This window comes from Moschus berezovskii, chromosome 20, assembly GCF_049115385.1.
Source record: "Moschus berezovskii isolate FMDL1 chromosome 20, NW_MosBer_1.0, whole genome shotgun sequence".
Classification (NCBI taxonomy): Eukaryota; Metazoa; Chordata; class Mammalia; order Artiodactyla; family Moschidae; genus Moschus; species Moschus berezovskii.
Window position 1 is genome coordinate 11,366,087 of NC_142479.1, and position 15,328 is coordinate 11,381,414.

Below are 15,328 nucleotides of genomic sequence, written 5' to 3' on the forward strand. Positions count from 1 at the left end.
GCCTGTCTCTTAGCTGCACTAGCCATGTGCATTGACTCTCATTGGACATGCACATATTTCTTCTGTCTCCTTCTAGATATCTGATTTTCTCGAGCATGTGGGGGCCACAAGGATGGTGGGGCTTTCACTGGCCTTGTATTCTGCGGAACTCTTGTCCCATTGTTGGTGTGGGTTTATCTTTCCATTTCTCCTGCCTGGTTTATTGTTGTGAGTTTGTTTGTGCCGGTGGAGGAAATCAGCATTTCCCTTGTATCTGAGGTATGCCTATTACAACAGCACTGCCTACCTGGGGATTCTGAGCACATTTGCCCAGAGGGCTTAGTTTGGCAGATGACATCTTTAAAGGACATACACAGTTCTCTCAGATACCCAAAGGCTCCTTCAAATGACATAGCAACCAGAATTCTCCACTTTAGTCTTCTAATATGTGGGGAGTCACAACATTCCCCTGGAAAAGGAAAAAGCTACCCACTCCATGATTCTGGCCTAGAGAATTCCATGGACTGTAGAATTCATGGGGATGCCAAGACTCTAACAATATTGAGAGACTATAACTTTCACCTTCAGTCAGAGCAAAATCCAGTTTCCTATCTTTTCAGTGATTGGCATTGATTGAGGACCCCGAAAGGACAGGCAGAAATGCAGAGAGAAGAAAACTCAATATTGTCAGGCGGGGGAGAGTGGAATGGGGACTGCTTGCCATGAATCAAGGCTTTGCTGGGAAGTGGTGGGGGGATAGAATGAGGGTGTCCGAATGTAGACAGTGTTAATGCTTACACAGCATTGTGAAGCCCTCTATATTCCCATCTGGCATCAAGGAAGGAAACTTTATTGACACACACTTACAGGCAAAATACACAGAAAGCCATAAAGGACATAAAAGATGAGGAGAAAGATGCCTAGAAGCCTGATGAAAATCACCTCAGGTGAAGGGAAGTCAAACTCCCCTTTGTGGGGAGAGAGTGGATGGCGTCCACAGGGAACACACAGGGATGAAGGTTGCAGAGCCAACTGCGCCCCTGGACGAGGTGTTTGCCGTAAGGGCTCCGGGCTTCTGTCCAGAGCAGGGGCCTGTTCTCCCTGCAGGGGTGGGACAGTCATGTTGGGCATCTGAGTCCTTGGCAGGAGCCAGGACAGGCTGTCCCTGCACAGGTGGTCAGTCAGGGCCTGTCTCTGGTTGTGCTGCCAAAGCCCGAGCAGGTGCAAGTGCACGTGGAGGTGGAGGTTCTGGAAGGCGGGGTGGGACATCGGGGCCTGGAGATGGGGGTCATGCAGGCACAGATATCCGATGTGCTGAGGGTGCTGGCCAGTACCCGGCTGGCCCCGTGTCTTTGGGAGGGTACGTCTCAAGTTTCAATCTCCCCTCAGTGGATCCCTGGGTCCTGCGCCTGGATCTCCCACCTCATTAGGGACAGGTCTTGGATGCAGAAGCTGGCTGAGTTGATGGCCAGAGCTAGAGCTGGGGGAGAAGAAAAGTTTGCCACAGACCAGCCTTGACATGTGCCTAAGTTGACATGAAAGCTTCCTAGAGATTTGCTGAGAAAGCTCAGCATCGGAGTCTTCTCTCTAGTCTCCAAGGTGGGTGGTCTGAGGCCAGGCTTTTTTCCATGCTGAGCCACAGCTTTGGGGGCCCCTCCCTGTGTGGCTCAGCACCGCCTCCCCATGGTCACATGCAGCAACCCCAGCGGCCTCACCTCTGTGCTCTGCAGTGGTGGGCTCCAGGTCCTCCTGCTGCCTCCGAGGCAGGGCTTCTCAGAGCTCTGATTCAGAGCCGGCTGTCCTGAGCTCCGTGGTAGCCTGAGACTGGGCCCCGGGGTGTGTGCTGGTTGCCATCTGGGCAGCAGGCCTTGCCTGCTTCCTATTCATCCCAGTTGGGCTGAGCCCTCCATGGCCACGCTCACTTGGAGCCTGCACTGGGCCTCCCGGGCAGGGGGCTGCTGCTCTGAGCCCTCCGTCTGGCAGGTGGATGGGGTGTGCCCCTCAGGGGCCACCTCCCCAGGTGGGACAGGAAAGGTGGCCGGACCCGGCCTGGGGCTCCCCTGTTACCTTTCCCTTCCTTCGATCAAAGGGCCAGAGGCCTCTCCAGGGGGCCCTGAGCCGGTGTAGACAGCGTTCCCACACACTCTGCCTGTGAGCTCGCCTGAGGCCCAGACCTCTGGGCAGGCGCAAACAGCCGAACATCCTCACAGCAAGCGATCTGGCCAGGGGCTCCTCACTGCTGGTGAGGCCTGGATACCTGGGTTGCGGGTTCTGGTGGGTTCTGTTGCCAGGAAGTGACATCATTTTCTGGTTCGTGGCCGAGGTCCCTTCCACAAAGCTCCCCAAGGGAACCTCTGGGTTTCTGGCTGTTCCCCCAAGCCCTTAGGCCACTTGCAGGTAGAGAGACACCCAAACAGCCCACCCCACAGCCTTGGGGAGACCTGGGGGCAGCCAGGGCCTGACCTTTGAGGACACAGCTGCTTTCAGCCCAGGCTCCTTTTTCTCAGAAGTGATGTAGTCCTGGGCAAGCCACATGCCCCGCAGGGTTTCCCCAGTCTCTCCATCTGCAGAGTGGGGCTCAATCTACCGTCTCCTGACTAGGTCTGTCAGTCTACGAACAGCTCCCGTGCCTGTTCAAACTGTGGGCCGCTTTCACATGGAGCTTGGACACTGAGACTTCCCAAAGGACGGATTTCACACAGGGCTGACCTAGCACAGAATGGGGCAGAATCAGGCCTGGATGGGCTCTGGGAACTGGGAAAAGGCAGTCCCCTTCCTGCCTATTTCTTGGCATCCGCATTGGGAGGACCAGAAGGTCATATTCAGACATTGCCCCCTCTGATATCAACCTTCCTCGTCCTCCTCAAGTGTCCCACTAAGCCTCGAGGGGTGGGGGAGGCTGCCCCAACAGTGGCTCCCCGCATCCTTGTCTTTGAGTCACATCATCTTGGGTCATTTTCCCCCTTGCAGGTGTATAGGCACGGTCATTTTTTCGAACCTCAAGAGAAATTCATGCAAATTCTGAGAAATCGACTCATTTCCTCTCTCCATTGTTCAGTCTCTTGCTCTCCTTCCATCTCTTCTTGACCTTTCCAAATTCAGTCTGTCTCTTCCTCTCTGTGTCTCTCCTGTGGATGCTAGCATGCCTGTGAATGCATTTATGCATGATATTGTTGACCTAGGTTTAGGCTTTAGGGTTTCCTTTCAAGTGAGGTAAAGTTTTGGGGTTGCAGTTGGTGATAGGGAAAGGGAGAGTTCTAGGGTTTGTTCTTGGAGACGTAGTGGTGTGACTTCTCAGTCTCTTTTACATAGGAATCCCTTCTCCGATATCCTGATTGCAAATATTCTTTTGTGTTCAGTTTGTCACCATATGGATTTGTGAATGCTTAGCTTTTCTGTTGTAAAGCTGTTCAAGTGGACGGAAGACTGTGGGTGTCTTTTGGTTGCCTCCTTGACTTGAAGAGACCCAATTTTGCTTCCGCTCACATACATATGTTGAGAAGTCCCTGACGTTAAGGAGCGTGTGGCCAATGCTTATTTCCAGGAGTTTCATCACTTCAGGCTTTGCGTTGATGTGTTTCACTGAATCTGAAGTGCTATGAGAACAAAAGCCAATGTGATTGTTCAGATGGTACCATCTCCAATTCCCATGGCTTTTCGTTTCAGAGGCTCTTGTTCCCATTCTTATTGCCTCCCCATTTTTGGCGTCTAGGAATTGACCATAGAAGCTTGGGTTTATTTCTGAACCCTCAATTCCGTTCCATGGATCTGGTTCTGCATGTTGGATTGTTTTCCAGTACCATGTTGTCCTGAAGATCCTAGTGTGATAGGCTAATTTGCTATCAGGCAGGCTGCTATGTCCATTACAGGGCTTTGCGGGAGATTGCATTTACTCTTTTGAGTCCTTTGTGTTTCCATAGACATTTTGGAATTCTTTGGTTAAAATGCCCTGAGAACAGTCGTTGGTATTTTGAAAGGAATAGCGTGGAACCTCTGGATTGCCCCATGGTGAGGGGAGGAGGGAGGGGGAAGTAACATCATCTTACCAGGAGGAATTCTTCTGATCCATGAGCACAGCTTCTTTTCCATTGGATTGGTGGGCTTCACCTTCTTTCATCCATCTCTTGCAGTTCTCTGAGAAGAGGGGCTTCCCTCCTGTGTTAGATGGACTCCTAGCTATTTCCTTTCAGGGAATGTCACTGTCGCTTAGGTTGATGCTTGCCCTCTCCTTCTAAGCGTTTGCTGTGAATGATAGAAATGCCCAGGATTTCTCTTCCCCTTTTTCACTGTCCATCTATCTGAGCCTCCAGGTGGAACAGGACTATCCCAGGTTCCCTTGGGGCTCGGGGAGTACAGCTAGACCGTGTTTCTCAGGCTCTCAATGCTGGGCATCATTCGGTGTCCTCTCCGTTTCCATTCCTTTGCCTGGTGTCCCTTCAGACCTCTCCTTCAGGCTCATTTGTGTTCATGTCGTTTGTGTATTAGGATTCAAATCCTGCCTAAGCTCTGTGTATGCAAGCAGTTGTCTCCCAGCTTGGGAGGTGTAGTTTGTGTTTGTCAGTCGGTCTTTCGCAGAGTCCAAATCTTGGATTTGACAAAGTTCACTGTGTTCCCTGGTTACTCTTTGTGAAGTGCCTTTATGTATTGTGTGTGAAGACTCGGAGCACATGTCTAATGCCTGCTCCATTTTCTTTTTTATTTTTGAACAGTCTTGCATGGAACATATATCTAGGAATCATTTGAAGTGCATTTGTTGAGAGGTGTCAAGTTTCCATGGACATGCATGTCATCCCCACTGGTTTCCAAATGCATTGCTCCTAAACACTTTTGGAGACCTTCTCGGAAAGATGGGTGTTTTTCAGCTTCCATTTCCACAGTTGAATGGATTCAGCAGCTCTAGCAACAGGGACGTTGTGTCCAGTGAAATGGGAATTGGGAGCGGCCTCCCTTTCAGCACTGATCCCCAGCTCGGTTTGACAGGGCGCTGATCTTACATCTATGAGCCAGAGGCCACAGGCATCCTTGTGTGCCCTTGGCTGTGTGAGCAGCTGAAGTGAGTTTTTGTCTCCACAGGCGCCCAGCAGGCCTGCGGCTTCGGACCGCCAGAGGTGAGCATCTCAGAGGCCAGGAGCAACCGTGCCAAAAGTGGAGTGTGATCCACCCTGAGGGTGGGCACTAATCATCAAGAGATGCTTCTGTGGGACTTTGATTGGTCCGGCACTCTCTTCTCCCAGAGAGTGAGAGAGATGTCTATGGGCTCTGCTAGGCCCTCCACTCCTCTTGTAGTCCCGAAGGCTGGTTTTCACCATCCTGAGCACCTAGCTCTGAGATGATGACCACCTCCACCTGCACTGTGTTTCCTTTGGCCCACGTGACCATGCTAAGCGTCAGACCATCTCTGAGCTACACGAGCAGTGTGCATTGCCTCTCATTATACCTGTACATGTTTCTTCTGTTTCCTTCCCGATCACTGATTTTCTCGAGCCTGTGTGGGCCATACGGATGGTGGGTCTCTTTCTGGCCTTGTGTTCTGAGGAACATATTTTTCTTTGTTGGTGTGGGTTTATCTTTCCATTTCTCCTGTCTGCTTTATTGCTGTGAGTTTGTTTGTGCCAGCGGAAGAACCAAGCCTTTCCCTTGTGCCTGAAGTGTCCCACTAACAACAGCACTGCCTACCTGGAGATTCTGAGCACATTTGCAGAGAGGGCTTCGTTTGGCAGATGATATCTTGAAAGGACCTACACAGTCCTTTCAGATACCCATAGGCTATTTCAAATGATATAGAAATCAAAATTCTCCAATTTGGTCTCCCAGAATGTGGGGATTCCGAACAATCCCCTGGAGAAGGGAAAAGCTACCCACTCTAGTATTCTGGCCTAGAGAATTCCATGGACTGTAGAATTCATTGGGATGCCAAGACTCTAAGAATACTGAGAGAGTATAATTTTCACCTCCAATCAGAACAAAATCCAGTTTTCTATCATTTCAGTGATTGACATTGATTGGGGACACCTAAAGGATGGGAAGAAATGCAGAGACAAGAACAATCAATGTTGTTATGCGGGGGAGAGAGGAACAGAGATGGCTTGACATGATTCCAGGCTTTGCTGGGAAGTGGGGGGGGGAAGAATGAGGGTGTTCGAATGTAGACAACGGTGATGCTTACACAGCATTGTGAAGGCCTCTATATTCCCAAAAAGCATCAAGGAAGGAAAAAATTTGACACACACTTAGGAGCAAAATATACAGAAAGCCATAAAAGACATAAAAGATGAGGAGAAAGATGCCTAGGAGCCTAATGAAAATCAGCTCAGGGGAATGGAAGTCAATCTCCCCTGGCTGGGGTGGGAGTGGATGGCATCCATGGGGAACACAGAGGGATGGAGGCTTCAGAGCCAACCGCGCCCCTGGAAGAGGTGTTTGCCGAAAGGGCTTGGGCCTCTGTTCAGAGCAGGGGCCTGTTCTCCCTGCAGGGGTGGGAGAGTCATGGTGGGTGTTTGAGTCCTTGGCAGGAACCAGGGCAGGCTACCCCTGCTTAGGTGGTCACTCAGGCCCTGACTCGGGTTTTGCTGCCAAAGCCCGAGCAGTTGCAAGTGCACGTGGAGGTTGGAGGTACTGGAAGGTGGGGTGGGACATGGGGGCCTGGGGCTGGGAGTCATGCACACACAGAAATCCGATGTTCTGAGGTTGCTGGCCAGTACCCAGCTGGCTCCTTGTCTTTGGGAGTGTACGTCTCATGTCTCGATCTCCCTTCAGTGGATCCCTGGGTCCTGAACCTGGAGCTATCACCTCTGTAGGGACAGGTCTTGGACTTGAGACTGGCTAAGTTTGATGGCCAGAGCTAGAGCTGTGGGAGAAGAAGAGTTTGCCACAGGCTAGGCTTGCCATGTGCCTAAGTGGACATGAAAGCTTTTTAGAGATTGGCTTAGAAGGACCAGCATCAGAGTCTTCTCTGCAGTCTGCAGTATGGGTGGTGTGAGTCCAGTCATTGGTCGAGGCCCAGCCCCAGCTCTGGGGGACTCCTCCCTGTGTGGTTCAGGACAGCCTCCCCACACTCACATGCAGCAGACCCAGCCGCCTCACCTCTGTGCTCTGCCATGCTGGGCTCCAGGTCTTCCTGCTGCCCCCGAGGCAGGGTTTCTCGGAGCTCTGGGTCAGAGTTGGCTGTGCTGAGTCCCTTTGCAGCCTGAGACTGGGTCCCCGGGTGTGTGCTGGATGGTGTCAGGTCAGCAGGACTTGCCCGTTTTCACTTCATCCCCTGTTAGGCTGAGCCCTCCATCTCCATGCTCACCTGGATCCTGTAATTGTCCTCCCGGGCATGGGGTTGCTACTCTCAGCCCTCCCTCTGTTAAGTGGATGAAGTGTGCCCCACAGGGGCCACCTCGATTGGGACGCTCTGCAATGATAGTGACCATGAGCAAGCCCCACTTGGATATTTCAGAGCTGAACCTAGCCAGGACAGCTGCTGCTTCTGCCCATCTGACCTTATGCTCCCAGAAAGAGTAGAGACGAGTGTCTGCTCAGATGCTCACCTGGGAGGATGGAGATCCTCCTGAAGGCATGAGGTAAGACTGGGAGCAAGCTCTGCCTGGACTCTCCCCATGCCACCCAGCCATCTCTCCCCTGGGGTGAGAAGAAAAGCGGCCCACCGGCTTCTGACCCAAATGCGGCTGAGCTTGCTTGAGGCAGACACACCCCGAGAAGCCGCCATTCACACACATGGAAGGGCCTCAGGCTTCCCCAGGTGGGACGGGAGAAGTGGCCTGACTTGGCCTGGGCCACCCCTGTTACCTTTTTGTTCCTTCAGGCAAAGGGCCCTAGGCCTCTCTGGGGGTCCCTGAGCCAGCATCGAACGCGTTCCCACACACTCTGCCTGTGAGCTCGCCTGAGGAACCGGCCTCTGGGCATGGGCAAACAGCAGAACATCTTGACAGCAAGCGATCTGGCTGGGGGCTCCTCTCCACTGGCGAGGCCTGGATACCCGGGTTTTAGGATCTTTTGGGTTCTGTTGCTATGAAGTGACATCATTCCCTGGGTTCGTGCCCGAGCTCCCTTCCACTAAGCTCACCAAGGGAAGCTCTGGGTTTCTGGCTGTTCCCCCACGCCCTTAGGCCACGTGCTCGCACAGTGACACACACACAGCCCACCCCACAGCCTTGGGGAGACCTGGGTGAAGCCAGGGCCTGAGCTCTGAGAACACAGCTGCTTTCAGTCCAGCCCAGGCTCCTTCTTCTCAGAAGTGATGTGGCCCTGGGCAAGCCATGTGCCCCGCAGGGTTTCCCTCGTCTCTCCATGTGCAGAGTGGGGGTCACTCTCCCATTCCCTGCCTAGGTCTGTCAGCTTACGAACAGCTAAAGTGCCTGTTCAAACTTTGGCGCGCTATCACATGGAGCTTGGACACTGAGACTTCCCATAGGACGGATTCCACACAGGCTGACCTAGCACAGAATGGGGCAGAATCAGGCCTCAATGAGTTCTGGGACCTGGGAAAAGGAAATCCCCTTCCTGCCTATTTCTTGACCCCCGCATGGGGAAGATTGGAAGGTCATATTCAGACATCGTCCCCTCTGACATCAACCTTGCTCTTCTTACTCAAGTGTCCCACTCAGCCGCCAGGGGTGGGGGAGGCTGCCCCAACAGTGGCTCCCCTCATCCTTGTCTTTGAGTCTCATCATCTTGGGTCATTTTCCCCCTTGCATGGGGAATAGGCACTGTCATTGTTTCCAACCTTAAGAGAGATTCATGCAAATTCTGTGAAATCGACACATTTCCTCTCTCCATTGTTCAGTCTCTCGCCCTCCTTCCATCTCTTTTTTGACCTTTCCAAATTCAGTCTGTCTCTTCCTCTCTGTGTCTCTCCTGTAGATGCTCGCATGCCTGTGAATGCATGTACACATGTATATTGTTTACCTAGGGCGAAGCTTTAGGGTTTCATGTAGAGTGAGTTAAAGTTTTGCTGTTGGGGAGGTGTTGGGGGAGGGATAGGTCTGGGGTTTATTCTGGGAGACTTAGTGCTGTGAGTTCTGTCTTTTTTATGTAAGAACCCCTTCTCTGATATTCTGTTTGCAAATATTCTTTTGTGTTCAGTTTGTTACCATTTTGATTTGTGAATGGTTATCTTTTCTGTTGCAAAGCTGTTCAAGTGAATGGAAGCCTGTGAGTATCCTTTGGTTTCCTGATTCCTGACTTGAAGAGACCCAATATTGCTCCCCCCTCACATATGTTGAGAAGTCCCTGACATTAAGGAGCCTATGACCCGTGCTTATTTCCAGGAGTTTCATCACTTCAGGCTTTTCGCTGATGTGTTTCACTGAATCTGAAGTGTTATGAGACCAAAAGCCAATGTGATTCTTCAGATGGACCATCTCCAATGCCCACGGCCTCTCGTTGCAGAGGCTCTTGTTCCCATTCGTATCGGCTCCCCTCCTTTGGCGTCGAGGAATTGACCATAGAAACTTGAGTTGATTTCTGGACCCTCAATTCCATTCCTCGGATCTGCTTCTGTGTCTTTGATTTCTTCCCAGTACCATGCTGTCCTGATGATCCTAGTGTGATAGTCTAATTGGCTATTAGGCAGGCTGCTATGTCCATTTCAGGGCTTTGCTGCAGATGACATTGACTCTTATGACTACTTTCTGTTTCCATAGACAGTTTGGAATTCTTTGGTTATAATGCCCTGAGAACAGCCATTGGTATTTTGAGAGGAATAGCGTGGAACCTTAGGATTGCCCCATGGTGGGGGTCAGTGGGGGGGGGGGGTGACATCCTCTTACCAGGAGGAATTCTGATCCGTGAACACAGCTTATTTTCCATTGGATTGGTGGGCTTCACCTTCTTTCATCCATCTCTTGCAGTTCTCTGAGAAGAGAGTCTTCCCTCCTGGGTTAGATAGACTCCTAGCTATTGCCTTTCATGGAATGTCACTGTCGGTGGGGTTGATCCTTACCTTCTCACTCTAAGCCTTTGCTGTGAGTGTTAGAAATGCCAAGGATTTCCCTTCCCCTTCCTCACTGTCCGTCTCTCTGAGCCTCCACGTAGAACAGGCCTAGCCCATGGTCCCACGGGGGTAGGGGAGTGCACGTAGACCGTGTTTCTCAGGCCCTCAGTGCTGGGCATCATTCTTTGTACTCTACGTGTCCCTTCCTTCGCCTGGTGTCCCTTCAGACCTCTACTTCAGGCTTCTTTGTGTTCATGTCGTTTGTGTATTAGGAGCCAAATCCTGCCTAAGCTCTGTGTATGCAAACAGATGTCTCCCAGCTTGGGAAGTGTCATTTGCTTTATTCAGACGGTCTTTCCCAGAGTCCAAATATTGGATTTGACAAACTTCACTGTGTTTCCTGGTTACTCTTTGTGTAGGGCCTTTCTGTATTGTGTGTGAAGACTCAGAGCCCATGTCTAATGTCTGCTCCATTTCCTTCAGGATTTGTGAACTGTTTTGCATGGAACATAAGTCTAGGAATCATTTGAAGTGCATTTGTTGAGAGGTGTCAAGTTCCCATGGACATGCATGTCATCCCCTCTGGTTTCCAAATGCGTTGCTCCTAAACCCTTTTGGAGACCTTCTTGGCAAGATGGGTGTTTTTCACCTTGCATTTCCACAGTTGAATGGATTCAGCAGCTCTAGCAGCAGGGACCCTGTGTCCAGTGAAAGGGGAATCGGGTGCGGCCTATCTTTCAGCACCGATCCCCAGGTCGGTTTGACAGGGCGCTGATCATCCATCTGTGAGCCGCAGGCACAAGCATCCTTGTGTGCCCTTGGCTGTGAGAGCAGCTGAAGGGAATTTTGTTCCCACAGGCACCCAGCAGGCCTGTGGCTTCGGACGGCCAGCGGTGAGCATCTCAGAGGCCAGGAGCAACCGTGTCAGAAGTGGAGTGGGATCCACCCTCAGGGTGGGCACTGATCATCAAGAGATGCTTCTGTGGGACTTTGATGGGTCCGGCACACTCTTCTCCCAGAGAGCGAGAGAGATGTCTATGGGCGCTGCTAGGCCCTGCACTCCCTCTTGTCGTCCCGAAGGCCGGTTGTCACCATCCTGAGCACCTAGCTCTGAGATGATGACCACCGCCACCTTCACTGTGTTTCCCTTTGCCCGCGTGTCCATGCTAAGCGTCAGGCCATCTCTGAGCTACACTAGCCATGTGCATTGCCTCACGTTGGTCATGCACATGTTTCTTCTGTTTCCTTCCCAATCATTGATTTTCTCAAGCATGTGGGGGCCACAAGGATGGTATGTCTTTCTCTGGCCTTGTATTCTGAGGAACACTTATCCCTTTGTTGCTGTGGGTTTATCTTTATATTTCTCCTGCCTGGTTTATTTTTGTGAGATTGTGTGTGCTGGTGGAAGAACTCAGCATTTCCTTTGTGACTGAGGTGTCCCACATACAACAGCACTGCCTACCTGGAGATTCTGAGCACATTTGCCAAGAGGGCTTTGTCTGGCAGAAGACATCTTGAAGGACCTACACTGTCCTTTCAGATACCCAAAGCCTACTTCAAATGATATAGAGACCAGAATTCTTCAGTATGGTCTTCCAATATTTGGAGAGTCAGAACAATCCCCTGATGAAGGGAAAAGCTACCCACTCAAGGACTTTGACCTAGAGAATTCCATGGATTGTAGCATTCATGGGGATGCCAAGACTCTAACAATACTGAGAGACTATAACTTTCACCTTCAGTCAGAGCAAAATCCAGTTTCCTATCATTTCAGTGATTGGCATTTATTGGGGACCCCGAAAGAATGGGAAGAAATGAAGAGAGTTAGACTCAATGTTGTCAGGCGGGGTAGAGAGGAACAGGGAGTGCTTGCCATGAATCCAGGCTTTGCTGGGAAGTGGGTGAGATAGAAAGAGGGTGTCCGAATGTAGACAGTGGTGATGCTTACACAGCATGGTGAAGGCCTCCATATTTCCAAATGGCTTGAGGAAGGAAAATTTATTGACACACACTTGCGAGCAAAATATACAGAAAGCCATAAAAGACATACAAGATAAGAAGAACCTTGCTTAGGAGCCTGATGAAAATCAGATCAGGAGAAGGGAAATCAATCTCCCCTGTGTGGGGAGGGAGTGGACGGCATCCACGTGGAACACACAGGGATGGAGGCTGCATAGCCACCCTCGCCCCTGGACGAGGTGTTTGCCGAAAAGGTTCTGGGTCACTGTCCAGAGCAGGGGCCTGTTCTCCCTGCAGGGGTGGGACAGTCATGGTGGGCGTCTGAGTCCATGGCAGGATCCAGGGCTGGCTGCCCATGCACAGGTGGTCACTCAAGCCCTGACTCAGGGTTTGTGGCCAAAGCTCGAGCAGGTGTAAGTGCACTTGGACGTGGAAGTTCTGGAAGGCAGTCTGGGACATCGGGGCCTGGGGCTGGGGGTCGTGCAGGCACAGAGATCCGATGTGCTGAGGGTGCTTGCCAGTACCAGGCTGGCCCTGTGTCTTTGGGATGGGACGTCTCAGGTCTCGATCTACCCCTCAGTGGATCCCTGGGTCTTGGATATGGAGTTCCCACCTCTATAGGGACAGGTATTGGACGTGGAGGATGGCTGAGTTTGATGGCCAGAGCGCAAGCTGGGGGAGAAGAAGAGTTTGTCACAGGCCAGCCTTGCCATGTGCCTAAGTAGGCAAGAAGGATTCATAGAGATTGGCCAAGAACGCCCAGCATCAGAGTCTTCTCTGCAGTCTCCAAGATTGGTGGTGTGAGGCCAGCCTTTGGTCCAGGCCCAGCCCCAGCTCTGGGGGACTCCTCCCTGTGTGGTTCAGGACAGCCTCCCCACACTCACATGCAGCAGCCCCAGCCGCCTCACCTCTTTACTCTGCCGTAGTGGGTTCCAGGTCCTCCTGCTGCCTCCGAGACAAGGCTTCTCTGAACTCTGGTTCAGAGCCGGCTCTACTGAGCTCCGTGGCAGGCTGAAACTGGGCTCCAGAGTGTATGGTGGGTGGTGTCTGGGCAGCAGGCCTTCTCCGCTTCCTTTTCATCGCAAGTTGGCATGAGCCGTCCATGGCCACGCTCACCTGGAGCCTGCACTGGGCCTCCCGGGCAGGGGGCTGGGGCTCTGAGCTCACCCTCTGGGAGGTGGATGGGGTGTGCCCCTCAGGGGCCACCTCAGGTGGGACGCTCTGCAATGATAGTGACTATCAGCCAGCCCTACCTCGATATTTCTGAGCTGAGCCTGGCCAGGATGGCTGCTACTTCTGCCTGTCTGCTAAAGAGCAGAGACGAGTATCTGCTCAGATACCCACCTGGGAGGACGGACATACCCCTAAGGGCATGAGGTCAGCCTGGGAAGCCGGTTCTTCCTGGACTCTCCGCATGCAACCCAGCCTGCTCTCCCCTGGGGTGTAGACACAAGCGGCCCACGGGCTCATGGCCCACATGCGGCTGGGCTTAATTCAGGCAGACACACCCCAAGAAACCCCCATCCACACACAGAAAAAGGCCTCAGTCTTCTACGGGTGGGACTGGAGAGGTGGCCTGACATGGCCTAGGGCTCCCCTCTTACCTTTATTTTGCTTCAGGCAAAGGGCCCTCTCTGGGGGGCCCTGAGCCAGCGTCGACCATGTTCCAAGACACTCTGCCTGTGAGCTAGCCTGAGACTCCAGGCTCTGGGCAAGGGCCAACAGCAGAACATCTTGAGGGCAAGCGATTTGGCTGGGGGCTCCTCTCCAAAGGGGTGGCCTGGATACCTGGGTTGTGGGTTCTGTTGGGTTCTGTTGCCAGGAAGTGACATCATTTCCTGGGTCGTGGCCGAGGTCCCTTCCACATAGCTCCCCAAGGGAACCGCTGGGGTTCTGGCTGTTCCTCATGCCCTTAGGCCACATGCAGGCACAGTGATACCCACACAGCCCACCCCACAGCCTTGGGGAGACCTGGGTGAAGCCAGGGCCTGAGCTCTGAGGACACAGCTGCTTTCAGCCCAGGCTCCTTTTCTCAGAAGTGATGTGGCCCTGGGCAAGAAATGTGCCCCACAAGGTTTCCCCAGTCTCTCCATCTGCAGAGTGGGTGTCACTCTCCCATCTCCTGCCTAGGTCTGTCAGCCTACGAAAAGCTCCATTGCCTGTTCACACTTTGGGCCACTATCACAAGGAGCTTGTACACTGACACTACTCAAAGGACGGATTCCACACAGGGCTGAACTAGCACAGAATGGGGCAGAATCAGTCCTGGATGGGCTCTGGGACCTGGGAAAAGGCAGTCCCCTTCCTGCCTTTTTCTTGACCTCCGTATTAGAAGGACCGGAAGGTCATATTCAGACATTGTCCCCTCTGATATCAAACATCCTCGTCCTCCTCAAGTGTCCCACTCAGCCTCGAGGGGTTGGGGAGGCTGCTCCAACAGTGGCTACACTCAACTGTGTCTTTGAGTCTCATCATCTTGGGTCATTTTCCCCCTTGCACGGGGAATAAGCACTGTCATTGTTTCCAACCTCAAGAGAGATACAGGCAAATTCTGTAAAATCGACTCATTTCCTCTCTCCATTGTTCAGTCTCTCGACTTCATAACATCTCTTTCTTGACCTTTTGAAATTCAGTCTGTTTCTTCCTCTCTGTGTCTCTCCTATGGATGCTCGCATGCATGTGAATGCAGGTACGCCTGTTTACAGTTGACCTATGGTGAGGCTTTAGGGTTTCCTTTTGAGTGAGGTAAAGGTTTGGGGTTGGAGCTGGTGTAAGGGGAAGGGACACGTCTGGGTTTGTTCTGTGAGACTTAGTCGTGTGTGTTCTCAGTCTCTTTTACTTAGGAACCCCTTCTCTGATATTCTGCTTGAAAATATTCTTTTGTGTTCAGTTTGTTACCATTTTGATTTGTGAATGCTTACCTTTTCTGTTGCCAAGGTGTTAAAGTGGATGGAAGTCCGTGGGTGTCCTTTGGTTTCCTGTTCCCTTGAGTTGAAGAGACCCAGTTTTGCTTCCCCCACACACATGTTGAGAAGTCCCGGACATTAAGGAGCCTGTGGCCCGTGCTTCTTTCCAGGAGTTTCATCACTTCAGGCTTTGTGTTGATGAGTTTCACTGAATCTGAGGTGCTATGAGACCAAAAGTCAATGTGATTGTTTCCAATTTCCATTTCCAATTTCCATGGCCTTTTTTTTTGCAGAGGCTCTTTTTCCCATTTGTATCACCTTCCCTCCTTTGGCGTCGATGAATTGACCATCTTTGGTTTATTTCTTGACCCTCAATTCCATTCCATGGAGCTGGTTCTGCCTGTTTGATTTCTTCCCAGTACCATGCTGTCCTGATGATCCTAGTGTGATAGGCTAATTGGCTATTAGGCAGCCTGCTACGTCCTTTTCAGAGCATTGCGGCAGATTGCATTGACTCTTTTGAGTCCTTTGTGTTTCCATAGACATT

At 51.8% G+C, this 15,328-nt stretch overlaps 1 pseudogene; it reads right to left on the reverse strand.

Moving 5' to 3' along the window:
• Positions 1-917: 917 nt before the first annotated feature.
• LOC148774622 (uncharacterized) lies at positions 918-7,541 on the reverse strand (annotated as a pseudogene).
• Between the last annotated feature and the right edge of the window lie 7,787 nt (positions 7,542-15,328).